This window comes from Leopardus geoffroyi, chromosome E2 (assembly GCF_018350155.1).
Source record: "Leopardus geoffroyi isolate Oge1 chromosome E2, O.geoffroyi_Oge1_pat1.0, whole genome shotgun sequence".
NCBI lineage: Eukaryota > Metazoa > Chordata > Mammalia > Carnivora > Felidae > Leopardus > Leopardus geoffroyi.
This window is the reverse complement of record NC_059335.1, coordinates 54,511,903-54,525,480: the sequence shown is the minus strand read 5'-3', so window position 1 is coordinate 54,525,480 and position 13,578 is coordinate 54,511,903. Positions and strand designations below refer to the sequence as shown.

The 13,578-nt window shown below is 36.3% G+C and overlaps 1 pseudogene; it reads right to left on the bottom strand.

The window, feature by feature from the left end:
* Nucleotides 1-6,914: 6,914 nt before the first annotated feature.
* Nucleotides 6,915-7,920, bottom strand: LOC123577676 (annotated as a pseudogene).
* Between the last annotated feature and the right edge of the window lie 5,658 nt (nucleotides 7,921-13,578).

The following is a 13,578-nucleotide window of genomic DNA, read 5'->3' as shown; positions in this document are numbered from 1 at the left end:
AATTGTGTGTGTGATTTTATAGGAAACGGTCAAACTGTTTGTCACGGCATTTTCTATTCACACCATCACCTTGTATAGACATATATTTGCTCCATATTCTCACCAGCACTTAGTACTGATAGCTAAAAAAAATTGTCCGTTCTAATAATGTTGTGGTGTCTCATTTGGTTTTCATTTGCATTTCCCTAGAGACCAATTATAATGAGCATCTTTTCATGTGCCTATTTTGTCATCTATATATCTTCTTTGGTGAAATGTTTGTTCAAATATTTTGCTCAGTATTTTAAACCAGGCTTTTAAAACTGTTGTGTTTTGGGAGTTATTTAAATATGCCGAATATGAGTCCTTTGTCAGATATTGTTTTGCAAATATTTTCTCCCGGTCTGGGGCTCATCTTTTCTTTTCCTTAACTATATTTTGAGCAGCAGATGTTTTTTATTTTGATGAAGGCTATCTTTTTATGTTCTTTCATAGTCTCTACATTTTGTTTCCTGTGAAAGAAATCTTATGCTTCCTATGATCACAAAGATTTTCTCTTATGATTTCTTCTAGAAGTTTAACACTTTAGGTTTTATATTTAGGTCTCTGACCTAATTTTTGAATTTGTGGTTGAGGTAAGCACTGAAGTTCCTTTTCCCATTTCCAACCAATTTTGAAAAGTTACATTTTCATTTCCATTTAGCTCAAAACACTTTATAATTTTATAATTTCTCTGATTTCTTCTTTGAGCCATGTATTATTTTTTAAGTGTTTTATTTTGTTTTCACATATTTGGAGGATGTTCTAGTTATCTTTTTAAAAAAATAATGTTGACTCATTTTTGAGAGAGAGAGAGAGTGAGCATGAGCAGGGGAGGAATAAAGAGAAGGGCACAGAGGATCTGAAGTGGACTCTCCACTGACAGCAGAGAGCCGAGGCAGGGCTCAAACACCCAAACTGTGAGACCATGACCTGAGCTGAATGAAGTCAGACGCTCACCTGACTGAGCCACCCAGGCACCCCTAGATATCTTTCTGTTGTTGATTTCTTTCTTTCTTGTTTTAGATTTTAAAATATTTTTATCATGGTTGTGTTCAAACAAAATTAGAATTCCATTGTGGTCGGAGAGTGTATTTTGTATGACACAGATATTTTAAATTTATTGAACCTTATTTCATTACACAGAATATGATCTATTTTGGTAAATGTTCTGTGGACTTAAAAAGAATGTGAAATCTTGCTGTTTTTGCCAGAGTGCTCTGAGGATGTCAGTTACATCAAGTTTATTTGTTTATTTATTTTTTAAAGTTTATTTATTTATTTGAAGAGAGAGAAAACGTGAGTGTACACAAACAAGTGGGGGTATGGGGACAGAGAGAGAGGGAGGGGGGAGAGAGAATCCCAAGCAGGCTCCACACTGTCAGCACAGAGCCTGCTGTGGGGCTCAGTCCCACCAACCATGAGATCATGACCTGCGTCAAAACCAAGAGTCAACTGACTGAGCCACACAGGTGCACTAACATCAAGTTGATTTATTGCTGGTCAAATCTTCTGTGTATTTGCTGATTTTCTCTTTGTTCTATAAATTATTTAGATGGGTTTTGAAATACATTCTAATCATGGATTTGTCTATTTCTCTTTGTAGCTTGATTGGTTTTTTGCTTCATGAATTTTGAAGTTCAGTTATTAGGTGCATACTGTTTAGGATTGTCATGAGTTCTTCATGAATTGATCCCTTTATTATTATGAAATGATTTTATTTACCTTTGGTAATATTCTTTCTTTTAAAATATACTTTGTCTGATTTTAATAGATCTACCCTACATTTTTTTTCATTAGTGGTAGTATCCTTTTACTTTTACCTATCTGTGTCTTAATATTTGAAGTGCTTTTCTTGTGGGCAGCAAATACCTGAGTCTTGGTTTTTTTTAAATCTAATCTGAGAGTCTGTGCTTTTTAATTGGTGTATGTAAGCAATTTACATCTAATATGATTATTAATATGGTTAAATTTAAATCTATAATCTTGCTATTTCTTTTCTCTTTGTCTTATCTATTTTTGTTCCTTTTTTTTTTTTTTTTGTCTTCTGCTTTCTTTTGGATTGAGTTTTTTGTGTGTGGGGGGGTATGACTCCATTTTGTTTCCTTTGTTAGCATATTATAGTTATCTCTTTGTTTTGTTATTTCAACTTAGGGGTTTATAATATAGATCTTTAACTTATCACAGTCTGCTTTCATGTGATATTACGCCATTTTACGTCTGAGAACTTTACAAGAGTATACTTCCATTTCTCTTCTCCCTATCCTTGTGCTATTGTGAGTTACACTTTAGTTTTACATATATTATAAATCTTATTCTACATTGTCATGTTTTATACAGCCAATTATGCTTTTGAAAAACAACTTTACTTAGGAATAATTCACCCATTGGAAACATACAATTGAAAGATTCTCAGTAAGTTTACAGAGTCGTGCAGTTATTACCATAATCCATTTGTGTCACCCCTCAAAGGTCCCTCATGCACATTTGCAGTTAATCCTCATTACAACTTCAGCTCTGTGCAATAACTAATCAGCTTCTGTCTCTATAAATTACATTTTCTGGCATTTCACAACACGTCGTCTTTGTGTCTGGCTTCTTTTACTTAATATAATGCTCCTGAGATCCGTCCATGCTGTTGCTTGGGTTGGTAGGTTCTTTACTTTCATTGCTGAGTAATTTTTCATTGTATGGATGTACATAGTTTGTTTTTCCATTTGTCCATTGAAGAACATTTAGACTGTTTCCATTTGGGGCTATTACAAGTAAAGCTGCTGTGAACATTCACGTCCACATTCTTGTATGAACATGTTTTTATATTTCTAGGATAAACACCCAGGAGTGTGATTTCTCAATTGTATGGTAGTGTATCTTTAACTTTCTAAGAAACTGCCGTGCTGTTTTTTCAGAGCGGCTCTCCCATTTTGCATTCCAGCCAGCAATATGTAAGAGGTCCAACTGTTCCACATTTTTGTAAGCACTTGGTATGGTCAGCATTAATTTTAGCCATTCTAATAGGTGTGCAGTGGCATCTCATTCTGGCTTTAGTTTGTCTTTGCCCAATAGCTAGTGAAGTTGAACGTGTGCCTACTTGCTGTTTCTCTGTTTTTATGAAGTTTCTCATCAAATCTTTGTCCATTTTCTGTTTGAATTTTTTTTTTTTAATTTCTTACTGAGTTTAGAGAATTCTCTCTATATTATAGATACACCAACTTTCCAGGTTGTGTGATTTGCCAATGTTTTCTCCTGGTCTGTAGTTTGTATTTTCATTCCATTAATAGGGTCCTTCATAGAACAAAAGTTTTAATGTTCAACCTACTAAATTATTTTTAATGGATCTTGCTTTCAGTGTCATGTCTAAGAACTCTTTGCATAAATCTGAGTCACAAAGATTTTCTCCAGTATTTTCTTCTAAAAATTTATAGGTTAACATTTGTTATATAAATGACCCAAAGATGGTTTCTGTTTATTGGCCCCCTAGGTTGTTTATTTCTTCACTGCAGGCTGAGCCTTAGTAGCTCCAAAGCCCATCGGTGTAAGTTTTTACACACCCTGATATTTTTAAAAATATCCCTAAACAAGCATATGTAGAGATTGCTGACTGTGCATACCTTGTGAAACCTCACCCAGCATCTGCTGAACATTAGAAAAGGTATAAATCCCCAAGGAGCTCTCTGACCAAGAAACTCTGCTACATGGCTGAGTGACAGCAGCTAGGCATGCATCCACCCTCTCTGATTCTCTTCTTCTTCAACGGTCCCCTTGCCCTTCTCCCATCTGATTGATAGCCAACCTCTGGATGGTTTCATACTGTGAGAAATTTTTTTTACGCAATCCTATCCAACCTCCACTCAATAAAGTGTATGTGTTCTGCCTCTCACAGTCGTGTCTTTTTCTTTAATCAGACTCCAAATCCCTTGAACTCCCTAGAACATTTTACATTAAAAAAAAGGTTTTTTTTAAATCTTCATTTATTTTTGAGAGAGAGTCAGACAGAGTGTGAGTGGGGGAGGAACAGAGAGAGAGGGAGACACAGAATCCGAAGCAGGCTCCAGGCTCCAAGCTGTCAGCCCAGAGCCCGTCTCGGGGCTCAAACTCACGAACCGCAAAATCATGACCTGAGCCCAAGTTGGACACTTAACGGACTGAGCCACCCAGGCACCCCAGGAACATTTTACATTTAGATCTATGATTCCCCAATGAGTTAATTATTCTTGTATAAAGTATGATTTTTTCTTTTTTTTTTTTTTTTGCTATGAGTTCCATTTGTTCCAGTGCCATTCATTTAATAGGATATCCTTTCTCCGTTTAATTACTTTTGCATCTTTGTTGAAAATCAGTGGGCCATACTTGGTTGAAAATCAGTGGGTCTATTTCTGCACTCTGTATTCTATTCCATTATTGTATTATTTTTAGATACTATTGTGAATGGAATTGTTCTCTTAATTTCATTTTTGAATTCTTCATTACTAGTACATAGAAATACAACTGATATTTGTATGCTGATCGTAGATCCTGTGACCTTTATAAACTTGTTAGATATTATATTGTAATATAATATAATGTTAAGTTTTCTTTTTTTATTGCTTGGTATCTTCTACATATAGTATCATGTCATTTGTCAAAAAAAACAGTTATATTTGTTTATTTCCAATTTTAATGCCTTTTTTCTTTTATTCTTTTTTTGGAGGGACTTTATTTTACTATCTAGACTATCCAGTATTATGTTGAATAGATTTGTTGAAAGCAGACATTCATGCCTAATTCATGATCTTAGGGGAGAATCAGTCTTTTACCCTTCAATATGATAGAAGCTGTATATTTTTCATATACGCTCTTTATTGCATTCTTGGGTAAACCACAGGGTAAGAATATACTTGGTGTAGTATGTAATTTGCTGATATGTTGGTAAATTTAATTTGATAATGTTATGTTTAAGATTTTTATATTTATGTTTATGATGGATAATGGTCTTTAGTTTTCTTTTGTTGTAATGTCTTTGCCTTTGTTATCAGGGTAATTTTGTCTTCATAGAATGAGGTGGGGAATGCTTCCTTCTTCTCTGTATCTTGAGCAAATTTGTGAAGAATTGGTAATATTTCTTCTTTAAGTATTTGATCATATTCACCAGTGAAGCCAAGTTGAGTTTTCTTTGTATGAAGATTTTAATTATGAATTCAATTTCTTTACTTGTTATAGGTCTATTCAGAATTTTATTTTTCTTTTTGAATGAGTTTTTGGAATTTCTTTTTAAGAATCTGTTAATTTTATCCATGTTGTCTATTTTCTTTGGTCTAAAGTTACTCATAATATTATAATTCTTTTATTTTTTGTAGAGTTAGTAATGTGTACCCTCTTTTCCTCTTGATTTTGCTTGTTTTCTTTTTCTCTGTTCTTTTCTCAATTGGTTATTCTAAAGGTTGTCAATTTTGTTGATCTTTTCAATGAACTAACTTTTGATTTCATTGTTTTCTGTTTCCTGTCATTTATTTTACTCTTCTTTTCTTAGTTTCTTAATGTAGATGTCAATTATTAATTTGAGACTTTTCTTCTTTTCTGATATAGGCATTTAATGCTGGTTCAAACTGCATTTCATAAACTTTGATGTATTGTGCTTTTGTTTTCATTCAGTTCAAAGTACTTTATAACTACCCTTGTGACTATTTCTTTGAGCCATTAATTATATAGAAGTATGTTATTTAAATTCCAAATAACTGGGTTTTTCCAGATTTCTTTCTGTTATTGATTTCTAACTTAGTTCTGTTGTGGTTAGAGAATATGCTTTGTATGATTTCAGTCCATTGGAGTTATTGAGCCTTGTTTTATGCCTAACATATAGACTACCTTGGAGAATGTTCCATGTCTGCTTAAAAGGAATGTGCATCCCTTAATAACTGGATAATGTGTTCTAAATATGTTAAGTTGGTTGATAGTATTGTCCAAGTCTTCTATATCACTACTGAATATCTGTGTAGTGTTTTGTCAATTACTGAGAGTTATTGAAATCTCTAGTTGTTACATTGTCTATTTCTCCATCAATTCCATCATGTTTTGATTCATGTATTTTGAGGCTTTTTAAATAGTTGCATATAAACCTGTAATTGTTATATCTTTTTTTTTTAATTTTTTTTTTCAACGTTTATTCATTTTTGGGACAGAGAGAGACAGAGCATGAACGGGGGAGGGGCAGAGAGAGAGGGAGACACAGAATCGGAAACAGGCTCCAGGCTCTGAGCCATCAGCCCAGAGCCCGACGCGGGGCTCCAACTCACGGACCGCGAGATCGTGACCTGGCTGAAGTCGGACGCTTAACCGACTGCGCCACCCAGGCGCCCCTGTAATTGTTATATCTTTATGGTTTATATTGACCCTTTTCATCTCTAGTAATATTTCTTGTTTCAAAGTTTATTTTGTCATAGATTAATATAGCCACTCTAGCTCAATTGTTACTTAGCATTGTAAATCTTGTTTTATCCTTTACTTTCTGTCTATTCATGTCTGAATTTAAGATGTGTTTTCCATAGATGGCATACCGTTGGCTCTTGCTCTAAAAAAAAAAAAATTCCAAGGCGATAATCTCTGCGTTTTGATTAGGATATTTAAACTATTCATGTCAATGTAATTTATTTATATGATTGTATTTATATAGGTCATTTTCCTCCTTGGTTTTTGTGTCCCCTGCCTCCTTTGTTCCTGGGTTCCTCCTTTACTGCCTCCTAGTGTATTACATAAATATTTCAGGTTTCTATTTAAATTCCCTATAGACTTTGTACCATATTTTTTAGTTGTTTTCTTAGTGGTTGCTGTAACAATTCTTATATGCATCTCAATTTATCACAATCTATTTCAGATTAATACAGGCTCATTTTTTTTTTTTTTTTTTTTTTTTTTTTTGGTTTTGAACCTTTAATGAGAAAAAATATATATCGAGCTCAAGAACACTGTTTCACGTCTCACTGGGTCAAGGGTTGGGGATACACATGACCTTGAATCAAGAGATACACAGTTACAGAATGAAAAACCAGCCAACTGGCACGATTAAGTCTCGGTTTCCTCCTCACTCAGCAGCACGCTGCGGATCCCACGACTGATGGGATGCAGACGTTCAGACTCTGCGCGCTGCGGGGTGCCCTCCAGCACATCCACCTCCAGCAGCATGTGGTGCGTCTTCCTCGGGAACTTCTCATCTTGCTCATACCCTTCAATTGGTTCTTTGGGTACCTCGACCAGGTGCAAGGTATCCGCTGCCTACAGAAGCGCTGCCCACTCCACCTTGGTTATCATACATGCCACAAAGTTGGGGTCGACTCCACGGGGTTGATGCGCACCTCGGTGGCCTGGAGGAGCAGAGGGAAGCCACAGGGCCCCACCCCCCGCACATGCGAGCTCAACAGGTTGTGGGTGAACAGCTTCATGTCACCAAAACGTACACTCCTATCCCCTCTTTGTACTTCTCTTATTGTATACATTGCATCAATATATGTTAAAATGCAGCAATACAGTGTTATAATTATTGCTTTATGCAATGTAAACATTTTAAAACAAGATACAATAGAGTATACAATATATTTATTTATTTATGTATAATTAATATAACATTAATATTTTACATTGACCTACATATTTCCCATTTCCAGTGATTTTCATTTTGTGCATTCAAATAACTGACATCATCTCCTTCTTTTAGCCTGAAAAGCTTCCTTTATTAGTACTTGTAATATAGACCTGTTAGCAACAAATTCTCTTAATTCTCTTTGTTTATCCGGGAATGCCTTTCTTTCTATTAATTTTGTGAAGGATAGTGTTGCTGATTATAAAATTAGTGGTTGACAGCTTTTTCTTAAAGTGTTTTAAATGTCACCCTCCTGCCTTCTGGCCTCCATAGTTTCTGATAAGAAGTTTATTGTTAATCTGTGTCGTTGGGAGGGGAGCTGGTTTTGCAGTAGCATGGGGCTGTGACCAGGATGACTCTGTCTTCACTACCAGTGTCCTGAACTCTGCCCCAAGCCCCACAATATGATCCCAAGCTGGTGGTGGATAGGGCATGGGGGAAATAATATAAAAGTGGCCTACACATCGTACCTGTGACCAACACAACTGGGGACCAGGACCAGAGTGTCTCTGGGTTACCAGACCAGTGACACATCTCTGGCTGGCTGGACACCTGGCCTTGTCCTGGTCTCCTTGACATCATGTCATTTTTCTCCTGCTACTTTCAAAATTTTCTCTTTTTCTTTGGTTTTCTATAATCAGGCTGTGATGTTTCTCAATGTGGATCTCTTCGTTTACAACATACTTAGAGTTTGTTCAGCTTCTTAGATGTGTAGATTAGTGTTTTTATAAAAATTGGGAGGTGTTCAATCATTATTTCTTAAAAAGAAAATCTGCCTCCTTCTGTCTCCCATTGTATGTATGTTGGTATGCCTGATGTTTTACAATGTATTTCTTTTTCTTCTTCTTCAATATTTTTTTTCTCTATTTTTCGGATTGGATAATTTCTACTGATCTATCAAGTTCACTTATTCTTCCTTCTACATTCTGTGGGGTTATATAAATATATAATGACATATATCCATCATTATAGTATCACACAAAACATTTTCTGTGCCTTAAAAATTCTGTGCTCCTCCTATTCACCCCTCCCACCTCCCCACCCCTGGCAACCACTGATCTTTTTACTGTCTCTACAGTTTTGCATTTTCCTGAGTGTTATATAGTTGGAATCATACAGTATGTAGACTTTTCAGACTGGTTTCTTTCCCTTGGTAATTGCATTAAGATTTCTCCATATCTTTTCATGGCTTCATAGTTCATTGTTTTAGTGCTGGATAATATTCCAGTGTCTGGGTTTATCGTTTATTTATCCATTAATCTACTGAAGGATAATATGACTGATTCCAATTTTTGGCAACTGTGAAGAAAACTTTTATAAACATCTCTGTGCACGTTTTTATGTGGATATGTTTTCAAGTCCTTTAGGTTAATACCAAGGAGCAAGATTGATGCATCATAAAGTAAGAATATGTTTAGTTTTGTGAGAAATTGCCAAACTATCTTCCAAAATGGCCGTACCATCTTGCGTTCTCATCAGCACTGAATGAGAGTTCCTGTTGCTCTACATCCTTGCCAGCACTGGGCATTGTCAGTGTTTCAGATTTTTTCCATTCTAGTGAGTGTATAGTGATATTTCATTGTTGTTTTAATCTGCATTGTCCTGATGACATATGATGAGGAGCATATTTTCATGGACTTATTTGCCATCTGTATATATTCTTTGTTAAGCATTTTGGTCTATTTTTAAATTGGATTATTTATTTTCTGGATAGAATTTAACTTAGCTATGGAGGAAAGAGAAGCTTCCCTGAGAAAGCCATAACTCAAAAGAAGAAACTTGAATGATGAGTCAGAGTTGGATAGGTCAAGAGTTAAGAAGTGGGAAAGAAAGAAAAATATATAGACAAAAGGAAATAACTCCAATACAAGGAGTGAAGAGGAACAGTCACTACATATGAAAAAGACTGGAGGGTAATCAAGTAAAGAGGACAGTGATGCCTAAAGTATACGGGATCAAGAGTTCTCTCAGATTATTTGAGACCTGAGATATTTTTCCTAAAATAATAACCAAAATGAAAAGTCCTAAACAGCTGTAAGTGGTGGATAAGTAGGTTACATGAAAGATCTCTCTGGTTGCAAAATCGTGAATGGATTTAGGTGCGGGACACAAGATTGGTTGCTAGGAAGCCAGATTTGAGGCTATTATAGGAGTCTAGTTAAAAGATAATTGTGCCTTTGACAGGGTGGGAGTAGTGGGGGTGAAAAGAGATATACAGACATGAAAAATGCTCAACGTGTTGAATCAACATGACTAGATATTCGAGTGTATGCAAGAGAGAGAGAAAAGTAAAAAATAGCTTTGGGATTTCTGGTTTGAGCAGCAGAATAGATTATGGTGCCATTTACTGAGTTAGGGAATAATGGCACAGGAACACGACTGGGAATGGAGGGGAGAAACATTGTGAGGTCAGGTCTAGCCATATCCAGGGAATCAAATATGTGGATCTGGATGGAGCTCGTGGGAAAGGAGATTTAAGAGATAGGGATTCGGGAGTTGACGTATTCATGGTAGTGGAAGCTCGGCGAGAAGACGGAGTTGCCCACAGAAGCTGTGTAGATGGCATCAACAAGAAAGACAGAGTCTAGAAGGTTGCCCAACTTTAGGCTGGATAAAAGGTGGAACCAGAAAAGGAGAATGAGTAAACCTACTTAGAAAAGGTGGATAAGGAAACTAGGAAAGTTTGACACCTTTGAAACCAAGGAAAAGGGTATTTCTCAAAAAGAATACACAGTGGTATCCAGTGTGGCAGGGAGGTCAAGCAAAATGAAGGCTGAAAAGTGTCCTTTGGATTTACTTACAAGAAAACATTGGTTTTTCTTGGTGAGAGAAGTTTCTCGGCGATAGAAGTGGAAGGAGTGGAAATCACAATGAGTTGGGTGAGGATTAAGTTGGAGGTGAAGAAAAGAAGGTCATGAGAATAGACTGCTCTTTCAGGAAGTTTGACTATTACCCTAACTTGTGGATTGGCTAATCCAAAGGCCACTTTTCAGTTCTTTATTTTTCTTTGAAAACTTGATCCTTATATGTCTTGGTAAGGGTGTTTATTTGTCAATTTTGGTTATCTTATTCTCAAAAATTAAAAATGCTTAGTTTGTATAAATTCTCTCCAACCATGCTTTTGAATATTTCTTTAATCTACTTGCTCTGTCTTTTGCTGCCCAACATCCACTCATTAACTGAATATTTGTAATCTATCCAATTTATCTGCCAACTTTGCTAATATTTTCATTTTCATTCAATATGATTTTAATAATCGACTTTTAAAAATTCTGTGTTCCTCAAGATCATTCTGTGTGTAATTTAATCAAGTTTGACAACACGAATCTTTACCATTTTTCATACAACTGTTTTTTTTTTTTTGATCACAATCTTTTATACTGGTTGTTGCTTTATGTCAGATTGTTCTTATTTCAAGGAAAATATATCCCTGTATCTTATCGAAATAAGACGTGGATCCTCTTTGAACTCTTCTTTCATTTCATGAAGTTTAGCAGAAGATCATTTATCCAGGAGTCTACGTGTAAGAGTATATGATGGAATTATTATATGCTTGCTACATCCTTATATTTTTGAATTTTTTTAATGTATATTTACTTTTGAGAGAAAGAGAGACAGAATGTGAGCAGGGGAGGGACAGAGAGAGAAGGAGGCATGGAATCTGAAACAGGCTCCAGGCTCTGAGCTGTCAGCACAGAGCCCGATGTGGGGCTTGAACCCATGGACTATGAGATCATGACCTGAGCTGAAGTCGGAAGCTTGACTGACTGAGCCACCCACGCGCCCCTATATCCTTATATTTTTGAAAGAAAAAGCATGGTCTGCTTTTCAAAATCATTTATTGTAATAACAGAAGAATGATTTCCTGATGATGGTGAGCTCCACTGAGCTGGGTCTGTGATGGTAAGACTGGTAATGGATGGATGAAGAATACCTTTATCCAATGCTATTTTATACTGTGAAAAGCTCATACATTTCATGGGACCAATGTCATTTATTACGGAGCAGGAGATGGCTCATATGTAGAGGCCGAAAAAGAAGCCCAGAAAAGAAAAGCAGAGGAAGGAGAAGCGGATGACGGATCTTTTCATCAATGCTGCGCCACCATTCCGTCTTTCAGCTTCTGTGCTGCTGTGACATTAAATCCTGTTGATAAGGGACCCTTGCACATCCCTCTCTTCAGATCAACATGGATTTCCTGGAAAATAAAAACTTCATTAAAAAAAGGAATTTGTCATCTTTATGTATGTGTCACTTTTTAAGGAAACGAGTGCAAAGCAAATTCTTTCTGTGTGTGAGAATTGACCAGTAAATGTATTTGCTGTGTTTCCATTATGAAATATTTAGATATATGTTATTTTTTTCCGTTTTCATGGTGCAAAAGTTGACCCCAGATGTTTCTCGTGGGTGCAAAGTGGTGATTTGTGTTAAACACATTCTTCAGTTACATCGCATGAAATATTTATGTTTCACTCTTCCGGGATATATATCTCTCTAAAACGAATTTATTCTTTACTATGTCATAGGTCCCACACAATATTCTAAAATATCTTTTGAAAAAAAATCATTGTGTTTGTTTGTAGCTAAGTAATCTAAATCTGGAAATAACATTTTGTTCTGTAACAGGTCAAACCACGGACATTCTGGCTAAATGATCTTCCTTTTGTAAAACAGTTTTATGGAAAATTCTTCTTTGAAACTTTCTTGAGCTTTACTCCTTTCTCTGGAGCTTCGGAACATTTTATGATCTCTCTTGATTTCTTCTGTCATCTCCAGGTGGACTGTGCTATTTTTGGTGTGGTAAGGGACAGGAAGAGCAATTGATTCCCGCCACAATAGCTGACATCACCAGTCAACATTCAGAAATTGTCAGACAAGTAATTCAATCATCTTATTATCCAATTTTTTTTTTCACACAGCACAGCTTTTAAGAGAGGTGAGTCAATGTAGATGGTTTCATGTTTGCAGTGTTGCAGGGATAAAGATGGAACAGGATGGCAAGGTGATCCTGTACTCAGGTGCTCTCAAGCTTATAGGCTCAATATACCCATCTTACTCATCCAGAAGGGAGTTTATTATCGGTCAGCTGCAAACACACCTCTCGAACTACTCTCCACCTCTCTCCTTCATTTACATGTACATTCACTATGAGATGCACAGGCTCAGTGTTTCTCGAAGACATGATCTGAGATATTTGTTTAATTCTGATTCAGTAATTCTCTTCCGGTTATTAGAACATTACGTTCTCAGTGATCCCATACATTTATTGCCACATACAGAACCTCATACTACAGCCACTCTCCAGATGTGATATTTAGCCAGACAAAAATGGTTTTCTTACTGAATGTACTGTTTTTCAGTCCTGATGCTCCACACTGATTTTTATTTTCTGCCTATTCCTTGAATATACAGTAACCTATCAATACCCAGCACTGGAGAGCAATTAGTGTTGTTCTCAATTCTCTCACTCCATAAGGATGTACAATGGATGCTGGTTGGTATTCTCTCCCATATCTGAGGTTGATGGTGGGTTTGTGTGTCGTGTGTCCAAGCTGTTACTGGTGCATAACAACAGTTTAATAAGATTTCCCAAATATCCAAATTGTGTAGGCAAAAGTAATGACCTTTGTAAGTAGTGTCGTGTTTTAGGAAAAGGAAGAACTGTGAGGCCAATGTTTTTAAAAAACCGAGCGTGAGATTATTGAAGCCCTAGATCAAAGAAGGAGGAAGGAAGTATCAGAGGAGAGAATTTTGCCCCTTTGATTGTTTAACTGCCAAATACAGGAATGGCCAGGGCTATTCTGGCTGCTGTCAAAGATGGTGGAAGGACTGGATTCATTATTTTGCAGACATTATAGAATGTCTGTTACGTGCTGGTTCCTGTGCACAGCAGGAGTGACCCCCTATGTGCACACTGCCCACAGGAATTTTACCGCCTGGTGAGTGAG